The 19,434-nt window shown below is 39.3% G+C and overlaps 1 long non-coding RNA gene across 1 annotated transcript; it reads left to right on the top strand.

The window, feature by feature from the left end:
* Positions 1–8,669: 8,669 nt before the first annotated feature.
* LOC149109735 (uncharacterized) lies at positions 8,670–9,681 on the top strand. Its single transcript, XR_016208563.1, has 2 exons — positions 8,670–9,227; positions 9,307–9,681. It is a non-coding gene; the product is annotated as an uncharacterized LOC149109735 (long non-coding RNA).
* Positions 9,682–19,434: the final 9,753 nt, after the last annotated feature.

The following is a 19,434-nucleotide window of genomic DNA, read 5'->3' as shown; positions in this document are numbered from 1 at the left end:
GGTGCATTGCGTCGTGTTCTTGGGCAAGACACTTTACGCTCACAGTGCCTCTCTCTACCCAGGTATATAAATGGGTACCGGCGAATTTAATACTTGGGTAACCCTGTGATGGACTAGCATCTTATCCAAGGGGAGTAGAACCAGTCTAGGCGCTTTGTGCTACAGAAGCCGGGATAACCTCCGGCCTGATGGGCCACTTGGCTCGTATGCAGACTCTACCTTACAGCCATGTGTTCTGCAAACAGTTCGAGTCACCGGCTTGGTGTTGTCAAACGCTGTGTGGCAAGACGTGCTTAAGCGGTCATCATTACCTGTCCTTTTCGCGCCATGTCATGTATAAAGCCTGCACAGTATTCCTCCAGCTTGTCCGGTCCTATGCCTTCTTTTAACACTCACTCCAACAGAGAGGAGTTTACGCCCGCTCTTTTCCTGCAGTTCTTCTCCAGGTTATTTTGAGTCTTCACGGCTTTTTGCAAATCACCATGCCATATGTTTTTCAAGAATCTTGATAAATAAAGGGGTAAACTGCCGCGGCGTTATCACACCCATTTGCGTCTCCGAAGACATTGAGTTCTACTGTGCTGATAGGACGCTACCATGCGCCTTACCACCATGTTTACGAGCAGTTCAGTCTCCCATCGCTTCATTTTGCTAAAAGCTCATGAGGTAGGGGAGCGTCCCGTCTGTTTAAGTTCACAAGCATTTCAAGAGAAGAAGTTCCCTGTAGACATGTGTGGCAAACCAGACCGAGGGATTCATAGGTGCGACAATTCTCCTTTTTATCAGCTCAGCATTTTCCTGAGGAAACGAATGGAACACCTTTACAGACTACCTGGCGTTGTTAAGGCCAAAAACTCCCGTCTCTGGGAGCATCAGTGCCTAGCGGCTACTTAGTGGAGGTGTCATGCTTGTTGCTAGAATCCTCTTGAGTGTTTTCTTCCAGCTCCAGTGCTTAAGATTGCTATTTATGCAACTACAAAAATGCCACTAGAGAAAATTGCACCTCTTAGCAAAAAAGGAGAAGGAGTGAGACCAGAAAGTGCTCTGGTGAACCTCAAGATGTGTATTTCGAATTCTGTGGAGTGCAAAACCCACAACCAGTTTATCGCAGAACATCAGGCTTACCCTCCATAACGTGCGCTCGCAGGAATGTCTTTTCATGTCAGCAGTAAACGCAACCGAATGAAATCTAGCAAGAACCGAGACGTCGTGGATTTTGTTCTTGAGGGCGAGTCCAGGCTCAAGGCAATCCTTCAGAGAAGGCGTTTGCTTTCCTCCCGCATAGAGCAGTCATAGACTACACACATCTCAGCAGGCTCTGCAGTTTCCCTGATGAGAGCTCAAAAGGGCATGTAGAACTCTCTCGGTGGGCTGTCGACTCAACCACGTCTTCATCAAGCTGGTCACTGATTATTTCGTCGCATCCTGATAGCTTTTCCATGCTGCCTAATTTGAACACTTGAAAGCTAGTGCAATCGATGCAGACAGCCTTCTTTATTAGCGGGTAAAGGTGGATGATCCCAGTTTCAGGGCAATCCAGTTGCATACCAGCCTTCCTCACGATGTCGGGCCAGTTGCTAGCGAAACTCTCTGTGGACTCCTTGATGATCACAAGCAAGAGTATCTGCCAACCCCTGAACCCCCCTAATTGTTGGTCGAATTCACCGCGAGAAAGCCAGCAGCCATATCAGTTTTGATCTTGGTGCAATAAGAGTCCAACCAAACAGGTAAATTCAGACACAGGTTCTTTACGACGCGCAGCGCGCGCTTCGTGTAGGGATCTGCGCGTACCTTTTGCACGTAGGATGATGTGACACCGGTAGAAGGTTTTCCAATGACTGATCTCCTGACTTGACTCCTAACAGTTGAGATATCTTGGCAATTCGCGATCGCTCTACATAATGAGGGTTGTCTAGCATCAATAATTATCTCTTTTCTGTCAATTTCCCTGGCAGGCGTGCTCAACGCGAAGTCTCTTCTAATCGCTCGCAAGCACAAGTCGTACTCCAGTAGCGTTCGTGTTCTGAGCCACGCCACGCGTTATGTTTTTGACTGCGCGCAACTGAGTGAGATCAACCTGGACGGCACTAAAGAGTGACTCACCCCGCCCCAGAGGAGAGCACGGACTTTTCTGACCATTGACGTCAACCATGACTAGCGGATGAAGGTTCCTAGGATTGATGGTAAAGGGAAGTATGATGTGTGCCACGACACACGCGACACGAGAACTTGCTAGGACATTTGTTAACGCCATGCTGACCCACTACCCACTTAAAACACAACCTTTTTGCCTGCCAGAAATGCCTTACGTTCAGCACGAGTAGAAACTTGATCACAGTCTGAAGAAACATGTCCCCGGTGCTAACAAATAGATGCAATCGTTGACAAGTTGATCCTGCCAGTGAAATTACGATCATTTGGAAGTGTAGAACGCTAAGGGCCGTTACTTTTGTCACCTGCTTTAACCATCGCATTTGTATCTGTCCACTTACGTTCACCTTCCAGTAAATTCCGCGAAGGGCCACGGACGCTAATCACAAGATCCGAGCTTGCATCGACGAAACTACTCTACAATAACATAATAGCGTTTTATAAGACCAGTTTCATAAGGCCACGTTTCTCTCCATTATTGCCGGCCTCTCGAGAAGATTGATTAGATAAGTTTCCACTACTTTCAGGAGTCTGAATGGCCGTACTTCTTGCGTAAGATATTTCACAGCTCCCTTATAACCCTCTTGATTGAATGGCGCGCCATGCGAACTCCCTGAACCATTAGTTCCTTGAGATCTGACAATTTAATTGTGTTACCGCCGAATTCCACCGTCGCAGAGAACCGATTATCAATACGCACCCAGGCTATCACGACCCTTTTAGACGGTGTGACAGAAGGATTGGGAAGTCTTCTCTCCTAGCTCCTTTGGTTTCAGGGCTACTTGTAGCTTGTTCTTTGTAATCCAGATCCTTTTTATGTGTTTCTTTGGTACTTCACATAGGGTTGACCTCACTGCGCCTTTCCACCTTGGACAGAATTGTCCAGGAAAATTGTTATGTTTTCCCGATCGTGATCTCACCCAATAAGAGCACACGACAGCCAAGGAATCCATCACCTTAATCTCATTCGCTGGAAATATTTACCATATAATTCGTGACATAATGAAGCAATGCCCACACATATCCATTCATGGCGCATAAAATATTCACTTGACGATACAATCAATATGACATGCTTTCAAAGTCTTGAACGTAGTAGAATTCTTTTTATTATACAGTTCCGACGTCACTTAAGATAAAGAGGTGATATATACTGATAGAAAAAATACGACGGACTCGTATAACATTGGACAATGACAATCAAAAAGAACTTGAAATGAAATTATCAGTAATGCAGTACACATCAGAAAAAAACCCGATAATGAAAACAACCCATCTATTTACATCAGTTATAATACGTAAAAAAAACTTGATTAAAAAAGACAGCCATAGCTGTTTTCACTCAGAACAACAAAGAAGTCTTCATCATATGACGATTGTTTAAAAAGTGATGAAACGACGATCATGTCGCAAGTGGAGGAGTTCAATGAGTTCAATGGGATTGTAAGACAAATACAACACTGTCAGCGTTGAATTTACTTTGAGTGCTTCAGCAAGACCAGTAGCACCTTGATCACCAATGCCATTGTCAGCCAAATTCAACTTTGTCAGCGTTGAATTTACTTTGAGTGCTTCAGCAAGACCAGTAGCACCTTGATCACCAATGCCATTGCGATCCAACGTCAACACTGTCAGCGTTGAATTTCCTTTGAGTGCTTCAGCAAGACCAGTAGCACCTTGATTACCAATGCCATTGTCATCCAAATTCAACACTGTCAGCGTTGAATTTACTTTGAGTGCTTCAGCAAGACCAGTAGCACCTTGATCACTAATGCCATTGCCATCCAAATTCAACACTGTCAGCGTTGAATTTTCTTTGAGTGCTTCAGCAAGACCAGTAGCACCTTGATCACCAATGCCATTGCCATGCAAATTCAACACTGTCAGCGTTGAATTTACTTTGAGTGCTTCAGCTATAAGACCAGCGTCATCGTCAGTAGGCAATTCAGCGTAGAGATCAAGACGTTCAAGTTTGAGAACTGAGCCGGAAACACGTGCCAGTTTAAGATGAAAACTGCTGTCTTCTCTTCTACATTCGGAAATGAACAAAAGCAAGGTAACAAAGCATTCTTCGTCATTCACTTGAACCGTTATACTCTTGATAAGGGCTTCTGCTGTTTCCTCGCAACGTGCCGCTACCATACCACATGTAAATGAAAGCACCTCTTGAAGCTCTTCAATGTATCTTCTATCAGCAGCTAACTCGTCGACACTGATTTCTTTATTGAGAAGCTGACTACACAGATAGATTGCCGCGAAGCATTCTTGAAAACTCTTGTGTAGAAAACTGTACTGTCGACGGGGTCTTAGTTTACTGCCTCCGGTCTGAACTGACAAAAACCCGAATCCAGGTAATTCATCTGTATGACTTTTAAGCTCACTTTCCTCAAAGTCCAAGTTGTCTTCAAGCAAACCATTCAAAGCTATCTGGCCAAGATGTTTCAGTTGAGCGTCGTATACTTGGACGAGGTCCTCATTGGTTTCTGGTAATCCTTTCTTGTTTCTGTATCTTCTAAGGATACATTGTATGATTTCCTCGTACAGTTGGGTCCTACTTTCTGGGAAAATGCCTTGATATTCTTCACAAATGAGGCAAAGGAGCACAGTGTTAAGAGGATTTGCCGCCATGTCTCTCAGGTCCCTATCTACTCTTAACTTGGACAGGAGCTTCTCGGCCAAATTCTTCGTGTTTTTAAAGTACTTGAGGATAAACTCTCTTGCGTCTTCGTCGGTAAATCCTTCAATTTGCAGCAGGGTGTCACAGTGTATTCGTAACTTAATCCCAGCCCGGTGCCGTGCCGTAGCAACCACGCGACACTTTGGAAGTTCTCTGCGACCCTGAATGATTTCTTTGAACACTGGCAATTTACTAGTGGGAACCTCATCCAATCCATCAAGTACAAGCAAAACGTTGGACTGATTCTGGCGGATGAAGTTGAAGAATCTCTCTCTAACGTCTTTTTCAAAATCTCGAGGGAGAAGTTGATCATCAATGGCCTCCCATAGGTTAGACTTCATATCACGACACTTCAGCAACAACACTGTTTCGAACCTTGGAAAGTAATCTTCTGCTTCTTGTTTTCCTGTAGCCCAGTCATATACCATCTTCTTGCAGTAAGTGGTTTTCCCCATGCCAGGCTTTCCTTCAATTAACACTGTTCTTGGTTGTGGACATTCTTCATGGGGTTTAAAGATCCCAGACATGTTGACGATGCTGTCTGTCACTGTTCCTCTTGTTTTTTTCCTGCTGACCACTTTGAGTCTGGTAAAAATACTATCAAGATGAAAGTGAAACTCTTCACACCAAGGAAACGGTGCGAGCCATCCCTCGCGGCCTATGTACAGTTGGCGAATTGCGTCGATAATCTCAGCTGAATCAAAACCACCTAGAAGTAATCAAATAGAAGCTACTTCAAGTAACTTTTCTGTCCAGACAGATAAAATAAGGCGGCCTAAAACCGATCTATTTCTTAAATTAAGGCAAAAATGCAAACAATCAATATGACATAGATAAAAGAAGGAAACGGGAACTAATTTTTAATTTATAATTTTTGTAATATATCTGTTAATTTCTATCTCGATATTTTCCATATTCAAGAAACATTCAACATTATCTATCTTGGGACATTTACAAGAGAAATATCTATCACTAGTTTTTTTAAATTTTGTTAAAGAAATTTTCTGATATGTTTCTGATTTCACAAATTGAGGTTCTAGTTTTCAGGGAGAAAGAGCAGAATATTGCCAGTTTCAGTTGAAAATCTTAGGTAACCTTCACTATAAAGAACAGTGCAACACAGCCTTAATTTGCAAAACAAAGATCGAAACTTTTAAGACCGTTTTTTCTTTTGTCGTTTCGCACCAAACGTTAGGAAGTCTTTCAAGCCTCCTGACATTTTTATATGTATATATATGAAAATAATTTGGTAAAAGGAAAACCGAAAAGCAGAAGATAGAAGATCTTTTATAAGTCAAAGAAATTTCTGTCACAACAACAGTTTTTAGTTTTGACTTACTTCAGGGCGATGGTGATCCCAAACAAACAACTACTGTCACTGGTCAGGTAACATTTTCTATAAGCAGATTGATAACCACTCCGTCCCAAAAAAACCAGCAAAACAGTGGGGCTCATAAGTGTAATATAGAACCAAAGCGATAACTCGAATAACTTAATCCATCCTTTATCCTCTTAATAGAAAGTTACACATACACAACCCTGAACCGAACGAGAACCACAACAGCTGTCCAATTATTTGGACATCTTGAGAAATACTTAAGTTATCTTCAAAAATCCTGGCACTCACAAGTTAACAATCTCATGCCTGTGAGACTTATAGGCATATTACACTGCAAGTCAGTGACTTCTTGACTTGAACTACTAAATTTTCATGCAACTGATAAATTCCTTTAAATTAAGTTGTCACTAAAAATAGTTACCTTAAGAGAAACTTGACAAGTGACATACAAAAAATTGTTTATCAGTGCCTGGCATTACCCTGTCAATTAACACCTAGATGAAGAGAGGTGCTGCAGGAGTAAATTTTGTTGCCTAAGAACATGACAATAACCCCATCCAGCCTGCTTGATCTGGAGTACGTCATCAGACTCTAATTGTAACAGCAATTAGTAGAAAATACTTACCATTAATGTAACAAAACCGCTCTGCCAAGTCTTGGCGCTGTACAAGTTTGTGTTTCAATGCATCGCACAAAGTCTTGTAGGTTGCAGAACAACCTTTTCCTTGTTTCCAGTACATTAACATGTGATATGCCTTTTCGGACAGTTGGTCATGAGCTTGAGATATTTCTGCAAGCTTTGGCTCACTGACCTTAAGGCGACGCCCAAGCTTTTTCCATTCTACAATTTCATTGGCCAGTTCTTCTAATTCATCATCTGTGGGTGTGCCATCTCTTACTACAAAGACGAATAATTGTTCAATTAATTACTGAGCTGTTGTTACGTTGTTGCTCACGATTCTAGCAACATTTGGGCTTTGACCTATCTTAAGTAAGATTAATTTTTATCATACATGTAGCACCCCAGCGTGTTTACAGATTTAACTTATATATATTTTGCTGAAAAAGAAAACAAAATCTTAGTGATGTCAGAATTGGTTGTCATGATGACAACAAACAGTACCATTAAAGCTATCACAACTTTAAAACTACTAGGTAAAAGTTACTGTTTATTTTTATATATGTATACATTTCCATCAAAACTAGTGACTTGTGAAATATGCTTCTCCTCTAAGACCAAGTTGAAAACAACAAATCACAACCTCCCAGATGAAAGCACCGAAACATTTACCAAAACGAAATGACCGAAACAAGCGAAACAACCAAAACAAAACCATGAGTCAGCCAAAGGAGAAACTTCAAAAATTGATTTCACTTTCTCTTAGATTTATTGAGTTTACTTCTATTACTGACTGCAATGTTATATTTTTGTTGTAAATTAAATCACTTTATTATGTACTTACATTTTAACAAGTTTGTATCTTCTTTTGTTTACTTGTTTATAAATTAATGTATGTTTATGTTATATTAAGGTTACTTTCCACCTTTGCGGGTGTCCTTCGGGAAAAAATTTGTACGTGCGCCAGTTTCAATAAAACCCCAACAACTATAAATCAGAAGAAAGCTTACTAGATGTAGTTCACAATAAAAATACAATTTAAGGAATTTTTTTTAAAGGAAGTGTCAGGAGTCGGTAAGGTGTGAAACGACCGAGGGTTCTGCTATTGAATTTATCGGTTATCGGATGCCGCCACTCGAGCAAAATGGCTGCACAGTTCACAAGGCATCAATCAACAAAAGTGTGTCGAGCTGTTTCGATATTCTGATTGGCTGTCTAGATGTCTGCATCTTAAGTTGGAGTAGCTAAAAATACGCGAGACGCGTTGCGTAAATGGACGCCACGGGAAAAATATGTTAAATATCCAAATTTCCCGACACACTTTTGTTTGTCATTATCCCTAAAATGTTCTGGCGAAATTTCACGAAAATCCATCAAATCTGCATACCCTATAAATTTGCTCAAAGTGGATGAATTCCAAATGCGAGATTTTAGGTCATAAAGGTTCGTAAACAACTCGAGCCACGCCAGGAGATTATCTCTAAACTGCAAACCATTGGAACAACAGGACCTCCTAGTGTCAATGACAATGGACCAGGATTTCCCGCGAAAAGCATCGCATTGCAACACGTTTTCTATCTCGCTGTCGCACTGAAGAGAAAGACACTAAAACGGGCAAATTAGCTTAAGGCAAAAGAACAAATACGCGATATAAACAATACCAAATAACATGAATCACGAGCTCCAAGATAAGCGTTTGCCGCGAAAATTCCCTTGGCGGTTTCGTCCATTTAAGAGATTATGACACCTCCCTGGTTTATTAACTTTATTTGAAAATACGTTTTTCCTAAATAACTCAGTCTCTTTTTGAGATTTTTATTATTTTTGTTTTGTAAACTTTAGATAAATTGACTGACCTAAATTTTGTCAAATAAAAGAAAAAACGCTTTTTTGTGCCCTTGAAAGTGCGAAGTAACCTTAAGAGGCCCTGCGCCTAAGAAACGACCGATGATTTCCGGCTAAAAAATAAAATCGGCCGATTTTTATCTCCCAAGCAGAGGTTACCGAATACTATTTAAAAATGGATTTCTTTTGTTTAAGTTTCGCTTTAAACCAAAAATATCGAGCCACAAACTTTTTCCGTCTGATAGCAGCAAAATCAGGCCGAAAATAAGCCCCCGCAAAAAACTGTTCAGAAATTACTATCGCAACGCACAAATAGGAAAACAATTTTTCCCGGCCAGAAAACGTTTAGTGGAACAATGTTATGTTATTTTTCACAAATGATGGTCACTGAAAAAGAAATACTTTCCCAACCGCCACACCGTTTTGGCCGCAGCGTGATCTGAGTTATGGGGTCACGACTGGATCCCTAGCCGCTGACCACGCGAAGGACATTGCAGACTCGTTTTCCCACGCTCTTACGACTTGACGTGACAAATGACGTCAATGGCCGCTGTCACGCCACGACATTTTCCAGATTCAACTTTCGTTAGCAGATGGTAATTTCGAGTTTTTATTTTCTTTTTCTGCGTATTTTTCATCTTCCTTTCTCTCTTAATTCTACGTCCTTCTACTTAGGATGGTCTTTGAATGCCTAGCAAGGTTTAAAGTGGCGTTTACCACGCTATCCACGGCCGTATTGGCAAAAGAGAAGTGCTTCGCCGAAGTAGCAGGATAACAGTAAATACGGTAACTTTGAACGCTTTGTACAAAGTCAATATACCTTGGCCGAAAAATGTTTTTCCAGAAACGTGATGTATATCCCTCCAATGTCTGATTCATCACTGTGACTGCTTTCAAAAGCGTTGAACTTTTGAGAAATAATTATTTTAAAATCAGCTCCGACGCTCCATCTAATTTAGTATGCATTATTTGAAACTTTATTTTTTAATCGCTTCGGCAGTTTTTTGATGTTTATCGAATGATATTGCATTAAAAGGCCTTTTTCTTCAACACTGTGTAGTTTTCTCATTATTTTGCGTTGCGATAGTAATTTCTGAACAGTTTTTTTGCGGGGACTTATTTTCGGCCTGATTTTGCTGCTATCAGACGGAAAAAGTTTGTGGCTCGATATTTTTGGTTTAAAGCGAAACTGAAACAAAAGAAATTCATTTTTAAATAGTATTCGGTAACCTCTGCTTGGGAGATAAAAATCGGCCGATTTTATTTTTTAGCCGGAAATCATCGGTCGTTTCTTAGGCGCAGGGCCTCTTAATAGTGGGCTTCCAGAGAGGTAGCTTTTTAGCCAAGAGAAATTTGTCAGTCTAAATAAAGAATTTTCTTTTTTCACCTTCAATTATAACCTGTCCAGTATCAGTCCTACTGTAGCTTTAATATCAATAACACCTTAGCTTGCTAAAGTATTGACCCAAACGCTGAACAACATCCACATCATGCAACAACATACATCGTAACTATAGCTGGTTTTCACATCACGTCACCAAAATTCGAACTACAAAACTATTGATCTCTCTGAGATTTTAGTTAATTGATGTATAAGAGCAGCTGAAAACTAATATTCATACAAATTTTCGCTCCGAATGGGTTCTTGGTTTTGTGATACACTACGCTTGAATTTCTAAGGTTTTGCGTGACGCGGCATTTACATGACGGCCTAGAGAGCTGCCATGATGGTTAAAAAGGTGACTTATTTCGGGGGAACTTGGCTATCTGAACAGTTCATGTCTTAGAAAAAATATTATTTCAATGTTTTAGAGTTCCCCGAGGGATACATTTACGCTTTTGTAGCAAAACTCACTGACAGATGTTTCTGTTGGTTTCCGGCCGCCATGCTGGTGCCCATACGGATGGACACCAGCATGGCGTCTCCATACAAATCTCTATAAATTTGGGTAAAAAATTTCTCCGCATATCTCGCAGGAGAAAAATTGCTGTTACCAGAATTTTGGCGAGAGTCTTTGCACATTTACCTTCTTTCATTTCCCAGATTCTGGACTTTATCTATTGACCGGTTTTGATTTTTATTTTGATCTATTTTGAATTGCTTGACACTGAAAACCAGCAATTAATACAATAAAAACCAAGAAATTGTTTCAACCTTCAGATAACTAGCGATGTTAACTGTAACACATTAGTTTAGATATTTCCTATCTTCCGATTTACATAATAGGCCCTTAAATTGCAGCTAAACCATCACATGACCTATTTTTCATAAAATTATGGGCTATAACTGAAATGAAGAATACAAAAGCAAAATCCGACACAACGTAGAATGGTTTTTTGAAGGTGTACTATATTTCGGCTGGCCAGACCAGCCTTCTTAAGGTACAATGGAAGATTTTACATTGGTGCGTGTTTTTATGTAGCCGATATTTACGTGATACCGGAAATACGCAAAAGTAATTGATAGTGTAAATTGAAGATAAGCATACGGTAAAATAAAATAACATGATAAAAGAACATAATAAAAGAAAACAAATGGAAACAATTCTTCGCGGATGTTCAGACCATTAGGATCAATTGTTCTGCCTTTTTGAATCAAAAAAGCTTCCCTGGCCTTACGGATAGAGTCTCGGTTAGAAGGCTGGTCTGGCCAGCCGAAATATAGTACACCTTCAAAAAATCATTCTACGTTGTGTCGGTTTTTGCTTTTGTATTCTTCAGTTTATATGTAAAGCCGATTAGATCACTATTGATCCAACGTATACCAGCAGGATCATCGTTCCGGTCGCTTGCTTAAACAATTTATAACTGAAAGAATGCCAGAAATGGAAAAAGCATGTCGAAATTATCAAAATGGCCAAGTTTGAGGGCCCGTTATTAAAACATGAGATTTTATGACGGTCTGAATTTTAAAAAGTTAGAAGATTTGTATGGAAAAAGTTGTTGGAGAGCAAGGCCTTGCTCTCCAGCACCATTTTCCATACAGATCCTCTAAATTTTTCGAAAATTCAAACTGTCGGATAAACTTACTCTTTAATCCCAGGGGCCTCAAACTTGGCCATTTTGGTATTTTCGATGCGCTCTTTCCATTTCTGGCAATCTTTAAGTTATACTCCGTAATATAGATTGTTTTCAGGGAAAATTGGGTCACGTGATCTCCGCTGCATAAGGGCCTATTAGCATGGCGGGATATCTTGCTTAACTCTCAAGATAATTAGAAAACCTCAATAAGAAAATACAGTACCGGTAAACAAAGAAATAAACAAAAGATACATTAAAAGGGACAGTAACAATAAGTTGCGCATGTGCGAGCTTTCAATCCAGAATTTGAAAACGTCCGACGACAATCAATTCTCAATCTCATGTGCGAAATTCACAATGGTGTCGACAAGTGGAGACTACGCTGTAAATGTACCTTGCCCAGTTGAGTTACTCAGTGCATCTTTACCACCAAATCATAATTTTCTTAAGAAGTTTACTTAGCTTGCTACTGACATATTGAACACGGAAAAAATTATTTATAAACGAACGTTTGAAAGATGCATGGATTGTGTTGCAATTTTATGGTAATTTTGGTTTAGGACGGTATGCGTTTTTGGCTATTTATTGTATCAATTGGCCTCTAAATCTTAACATACTGCGGAATCTGCACTAACTTAGCTTTCAAATGGGGTAAATTAACTTAGCAATTTTCGAAGACGTTATGGAGAAAAAATTCTTTACAGGAGTTGGTTAGCCCCGTGAAGTTGAAAGATAAATGGATCGTGTTATAATTCAACGGAAAGTAGGGTGAAATACAGCATGATTTTTAGCTGTTTAATGTATCGTGGCCGCTAAATCATTACGTACTGAGAAATTAACATTCACGGCTAGCTTTCAAATGGCGCTTTTAACTTAGAAATCTGTGGAGATGTAAGTGGAGAAAAAAATTTACTTACATGAGTCGGTTAGCACTGGTGAATTTAGGAACTTGTCTTGATCACGCTGCGATCCGACAGGCCAGAAACGCGGCACGTCGTTTTAAGTTATTTTTGAAAAACTCAAACAGACCTAGAAAAAACTTAGTTTTGATAAATCTCCTTTCCCTTGGCTACAAAATTAAAAAATTTTCATTAAAAATACCCTCTAAAAGCAAATATTTTAGCCAATATGAAACATCAATTTCACACTGATGTGCAGCTCATGATACTGTCCCTTTAAATAATTGAATAATTTTTTTCTGTTGGGGACATATGGAAATCTTACTTGAAATACCTCTTTCCCTTCCAAATCCTTGTGCATATTACTACTTGTGACTCTCCTTGATGGCCACTCAGATCCCCAATAAAATCTAAAACAACTATTATGAGCAAACATTAATTAAAAATAATACAAATTGATACTTACATGTACTTGTTCCGGGTACAGCTTCCTTTGAGGATTGGAGAGGACAAATTTCATCCATGTCTACAGCTGCGCGGGCATACGATTGATCAGAAGTGCTAATGAAGTCGTTGAACAAACTGAAAGTTATTTATGCACCATCTTTCAGGAAATGCTGTCCTTCTTCTCGTGTCAACTTCAAAGACCTCACATCAACTTAACCTGCCCCACTGTCACCAATAAAAGTATATAGACCATTAAGAATAAGGAAAACAAGTAAATAAAACTCATTTGCCTGTAACATTTAAGCACGGAACTTTAAAACGAACATGATAATAATGGGTTTAATACAAAGCCGAAGATTCAACATACAATTGTCTGGCAAACAGGCATGATAAGGAGGATGTAATGCACAAGTGAACACCGAATCCTTTAAGCCTGCAGTGACCATGACTGATCACCGATAATTCACCACGAATGTACATAAAAAAGCTTGAGCTGCAATTTTTCTCCTCACGTCTGTCCGGATACATTCGTTGTGTAATGAAGTCTAAATAGGGAGATTGGTTACAAACTCTTTCTATCGCAGTTTGCAAGTTACAGTCTTTCAAATACACTTGATAACTGCTGGTCTGTTTATATCGTTAGCGTTAAAGCTTTCTGTGCTTAAACAGTGAAGCTTAAAATTGCCTTTGCTTAGTCTTGTAATTGTCTCATTAAATTAACAAATGGTAAACGCCATAGCGTGCACTATTGAGTTATGGATGCACGCGGGAGGTTGCCAAGCACGAAAGAAGCGTACGAGTCGCACGAGGCGATAGCCTCGTGCGACTCTAGCTTCTTGAGTGCTTAGCAAACCTTCCAAGTGCATCCATAACTCAATAGAGCACGCTATGGCGTTTACCATTTGTTTTATAACATAACATTGAGTCATTGGAACAACAGAAGTCCTTTTATTGAGCTACATCACAAAAAAATGTTCGTGTAGTCTTACACGACAAGAGAAAACAAGCGCGCGAAAATTCATTCATGACAACCGAGTGCACGCCAGTAACTCGATAAAGTTTCATCCTCAGACAACTGTGAAGACAGTTTCGCATTTCTGGCAGAAGAACGTCGGCCATTACTTTGGAAACAATGTCTGTCAAAAGATTTGCTTTGTAAACATTGGCACACACGTCAGCAGCATACACCCATGGGCAAATAGTAGACGCCAAATTAACCAATCAGAGCGCGCGCTTTGCTTTAGTTATGTTATAAGATAGTTTAGAACTGTGTTGAATATAGCGAAAGTCAAAGAGTAATACATCAAAAACACAACTTTGTTTAAGAAAGGTATCCAAATTGAGAAAAGCAAGCAAGTTAAAAGCTTTCCGCCTTTATTGTTTTAGACCAATTAACATAATGCAGACAAACAACTCTAAATAAAACCTGCAGTAATAATCACACAAACTACTGAATACATGTGATATAAGAATTTTTGTTTTCACAATTTTCTTACCTTAAGAGAAGTTCTGAAGTAGTGGAGTTTTTTTTAAAATCCGTTTTAAATGACACAGTATCAGTCAGTCACCTGAAGGAGTTAATACAACTGTAGAAATGAACGGGTTGTCTCTAATTTACGCATAATTTCAAGTAAATAGCCATCTTTGGTTTAGTATTTCTACAACAAGAAAATTGTCATGTGAAAATGAAATCCACTGGATCAATTGTCTTACAACTATCATCAGTCTATTAAAGCACATATATTCATTGCAACTGGGCAATTCGATTTCTCCCTGTGGCTTAATAAATCATCTTAAGTAAGCTCTGATTCAGTATTATTTCGTAGTGTTGTGAATATCACATTTTGCAAGTTATTCTTATAAATGTGCGTGATAATTACGGCTTATCTGTTGATATCTTTAGCGTTGACGCCTTCGGCGCACTACAGCGAAACCATTGTTGTTGCTTAATAGTCTTGTATGGTTCACTGAAACAGCCACAACTCTTTTGAACATAAATAAATTAAGTCGCACTAGTAGAGAATCACAAAACAGGATTATTTTATTGGCCAGTTGACAAGCATAGCAAATCAAGTTTTTGACGAATTGTTTTCTCCAACAAATTGTCAAAAGCAAGCGAGTAAAACAATCCAACGTTGTTGTTTTAGCCCCATACATATGCAGACAAACACTGCTAACTATAGTAACCTATTTAAATCACACAGACTAGAATTCACATATTAAATTTTCTTTCCATAATTTTCTTACCTTAAAAAGAAGTTCTGTAGTTGTGCAGTTGTTTTGAATTCTCAGTCTTGAAAACGACAATGTGTAAGTCAGTCACCAAGAAGTAACAACTGTTTATAGAAACAACAGGTGGGCTCTTAAATCTCTTAGGTAACATATAAAACACTTATCTCGCTACGAACAAATAAATTAAGCAGCAAATTAATATTGAGATCAAAATTAAGAAAGATGTGCTTTTTCGCATTGGGTTTATGGCTCGAAAGCACAAGAGAATAATTCCTTACAAGGAAATTGTATCTGCTAACATTTCAATCTAGCTTCTTAACTTTCACCAAGGACATCAGTCGTTCCGTCTTTAATCTTTAATCTTTAATCATTATTTACACACGGTAAAAACATTAGGTAGAAAAAATGACATAATAATGACTAAAAATCCAAATCCTCACATCATATTAACCTGCATTAATATGCCAGGCATGATAAGAATATAATCCACCAGTGAATATCGACTGTTTAATTAAAGCGGCTTTTTCTGATCATTGCTGATAACCGGTAAATACATAAAAAACGCTAGCTAATTATATTTTCCGTCTAGATATATCCGTTGTGTAATGGAGTCTGTGGAAATTGGCTACAAACATTGTCTATCGCATTTGATTTTGCAAGTTACTCTTTCGAATGTGCGTGATAACTGCTTGCTTGTTTATGCCTTCAGCGTTGAAGCTTTCCGCGCTACAGTGAGGCTATTGTTTTTGCTTAGTCTTGTATGGCTCACTGAAACAGCTAAAACTTTTTTGAATATAAATGAAGTCACAGAGTACAGAATCAAATAACAGGATCATGTTATTGGCCGGTAATAACAAACATACACTGCGGTAAATGAAGTGTTCGAAAGATTGGTGTCTACAACAAATTGAGAAAAGTAAGGAAGCAAAAGCTTTCTAACTTTGTTGTTTTAGACCAACAGATATATTATGCAGAGAAACACTGCTGAATATAACCTTTTAATTACACAGACTAGAATGCACATATCAGATATTTTTCCGGCACAATTTTCTTACCTTGCAGAGAGGATCTATGGTCATGCAGTTGTTTTGTTAACTCACTTGAAAACGAGCCAGTGTCAGTCACCAAGGAGTTTATACATCTGTAGAAAGAAACAGGTTGGCTCAAATCGACGAAACATTTACTGATTACATTTGCTTTTAGTCAAAATTGAAAGAATTGATGCTAACAAAGCAGCAATGAGATCCAAAATTTAAACTTTAAAGTTAACCCATAAGAAAGATTTGCTTTTTCGCGCTGGGTTTATCGCAGTTGCGTCAAGAGAAACCTTTACAACTTGAGCCAGGCAAAAAGACAGCAATACTGATTACTATCAAGTAAAATGCTAAACTTACTGCTCGCTAGTAAATACTGATTACTGATTAATTGTAAATAATCCCCGGTTGAAGGAAGTAATGTACCATAAACTAAGATAAAGAACTCGATTATAAATCACAACAGCAGATCATATATGTGTCTTCAATCTGTAATTAATCTAACAATCAAGTATCTTCAAGTTTATGTGGCCCTCAGCTTTTGTTGTAAAGTAAACTTATGCGTTCACCGGAAAAAATACAAATGAAATCACGAGTTTAGGTTGATCTGATGTCGCTAAAGTTTGCTGGTAATTGAACTAATGATTCTACCCCTAGCGATGAAATTGTTCCCTGACAAACGCTGATGAGTTTGTCTAGGGCAACTGAGTCGTTCATGATCAATGCTTGCGAAACGTAGAAATAGGCTAGATTTTCCGCTTTCAGTTCTGTGAATACTTACGTGTCTCGAGTTTTATAAACTTGGAACTGAAGTGCTGGTTATGAAAGATACCTAGGTAACAAATTAATTGACATTCAATTAAAAACTATTAAACAATTAACCACAAGTTCAGAAATGAGTAAGGTTTTCTCATCTTTGTTGCTTGTATGAACGCGCCAAATTTTGCTCGTTCCTAAAATGTCTAAAATGTGCTTACGTTTGATAATTTAATTTCACTCATTCTGCTTACCTGAAATGTTAAAGCTTCTCCTGGAACCAGAATCAGTCACTTTGACGTATGCAATAGATCGGCAGTCATCATAAATGTACCACTGTGGCCATGAACAAGAGATATATTCCTATATAGAACGAACACCTACTTAGTAACTTGAATTAGAATCCTACTGTCGAGTGATTGGCAAAACAGTGATTCCGTACAGTCACGCGAACTGAAGTATTCTCAGTAGCAAAATGTTCTTTTAATAACCAGTGGCCTCTTTTAGCTTAGTGTTTTCATCTAAAGTAATATACTAACCTTCTATAATCACGTCCAGCAATACAATGGAAAACCGCTCCCCGATCCTCCCCTAGCAGATGGCTGTTGTCTGAAAAGATCAGAGTCTGCAATGATCACGAGATCAGAGGCACTCAAGCGAAACGTTATAACCGGAATCCACGATCCGTATAACAATCTGTCGCGCTAACCTTGGCTGTTTCCATGGATCAATAGTGCTGAGCCGAGAGGCTCCCCCGTCCCCATGGGGTACTCCGGTATGGTTTTGTAGCCGGTTTGGTCTCAAATAGGGTATGGCTTTTGTGCTCTAGTCTTGAATTGAGTGAGGTAATTTTTCGCATAAGCAACTTTTTCATCATTGCCTACAAGACCATCAACAAAAGCGCTTTACCACGGGCGTGCGGCCGGGGTAGAGGGGGTGGGGAGGATGGGGCGGGACTGCAGCCCCTCCAGTTTCTTACAGTTTTGAAAGTTTTCGGGCAAAGCGCTGATCATTCGAGCAAAAGTACACGGGAGAAAACATTCTAAAAGGTAGTCGAGGCCAGGCTTGTATGTTACTTACTCTGACAAGGGTAAAAACAAGATGGATATTATTTCCATCGACAAAACAATGACAAAAGAATCAAAGCAAACGAAGATTAAGTCTTCTTGTGGTAGCTCTGAAAAGGGGCGTTTGGAATGGCTCCAAAATGAGCCGTTTTAAATTTTTTTTGAACTTTTCGTACGAGGAAGAGTTAAAGTAATACCAGGAGCCATAATCGGGGACGGAGACCGTAAGTCTTGAGATCCGCGCGCACCTAAGATATGGGACAATTTTTCTATTTTTAGAACAAATTACGCCATCCTGACGTCATATATCCGCGCGGATCCACGCACATGTCGGGGGCTTTCGCGTGGATGTTATCACGTTGCGTGATCAAATGGTGAGAGTTGCGAGATCCTCTTGCTGATTTTTCACAGCGATGGCAGGGAATAAGGCAGGGAATAAGAACCAGGGCTCTTATATGTAGTTTTATGCTCTGAGCTAATGGAAAAGGTGAGTTTTTTAGGGTCGAAAGTATGACTTCGATTTCGCGCTGTGAATGAATGCTCGTGCTAGTTGTACGCGTAAGCTTTTGCACTTGTTCTATAGAGAAAAGTTATGCAAGAAAACTCTATACTCTGGTATCGAGTTAATTTGTGAGTTTCCCAGACAATGCTTAATCATAACCAAACCCTGTTTTGATAGTTTCTTATTGCTTCTGTTTGCTTGGCGAGTTGCAAAAGTTTTTGAAAGGAAAGTCTGACGCGTACAAGTAACTCATTTGCATAGTGCAGCGCGTGCACTTTCAAGTCCGAGTCGGTGTTTTCAATTGTCAACAAATCTTGACAAAGATTTCTTTCGCTGTCTTTTGTGCCGAGATGCTGCAACAATTTTCACCAACGCCAAAAGGGTACTAACATCAGGAGTGTTTCTTTAACATAGTGAAATTTTACACTACGAAAATAAAATAGACAAGGACATATTTAAAAACTAGAGATACCTGAGTTCGATGTACGTTTTCACTCGAAAGTGGGGAAGTTAAATTTGTCATGTTTTACTGACTGAACCAGGCATCGGCCGGCGCTCTTATTCATCGACAACAGTCAATTTATTGGATTCTTACACAACCAAAACTGAGCAGCATCTACAGACATAAACTTTATTGTCACTTATTGGGCCTTAATAAAACATCAAGCGTTGCTTACGATTCAGGCGAATTTCAAACTTGCAATTATTTTTTTTTTTACTGTTCGGTCGAGATAGACTCTGGTGAAATCCTCGCAATTAAGCGTGTGGCAAGAGGAGGGAAACTTTGAAGTCCTGGAACGCTGCTATATCCAAATATATCCAACTAGTTTTTTGCTGTGTTTTTG

Source organism: Orbicella faveolata, unplaced genomic scaffold (genome assembly GCF_042242905.1).
Source record: "Orbicella faveolata isolate gen_17 unplaced genomic scaffold, um_ofav_v1 contig_25, whole genome shotgun sequence".
Classification (NCBI taxonomy): Eukaryota; Metazoa; Cnidaria; class Anthozoa; order Scleractinia; family Merulinidae; genus Orbicella; species Orbicella faveolata.
This window is presented reverse-complemented; position numbering and strand designations above follow the sequence as displayed.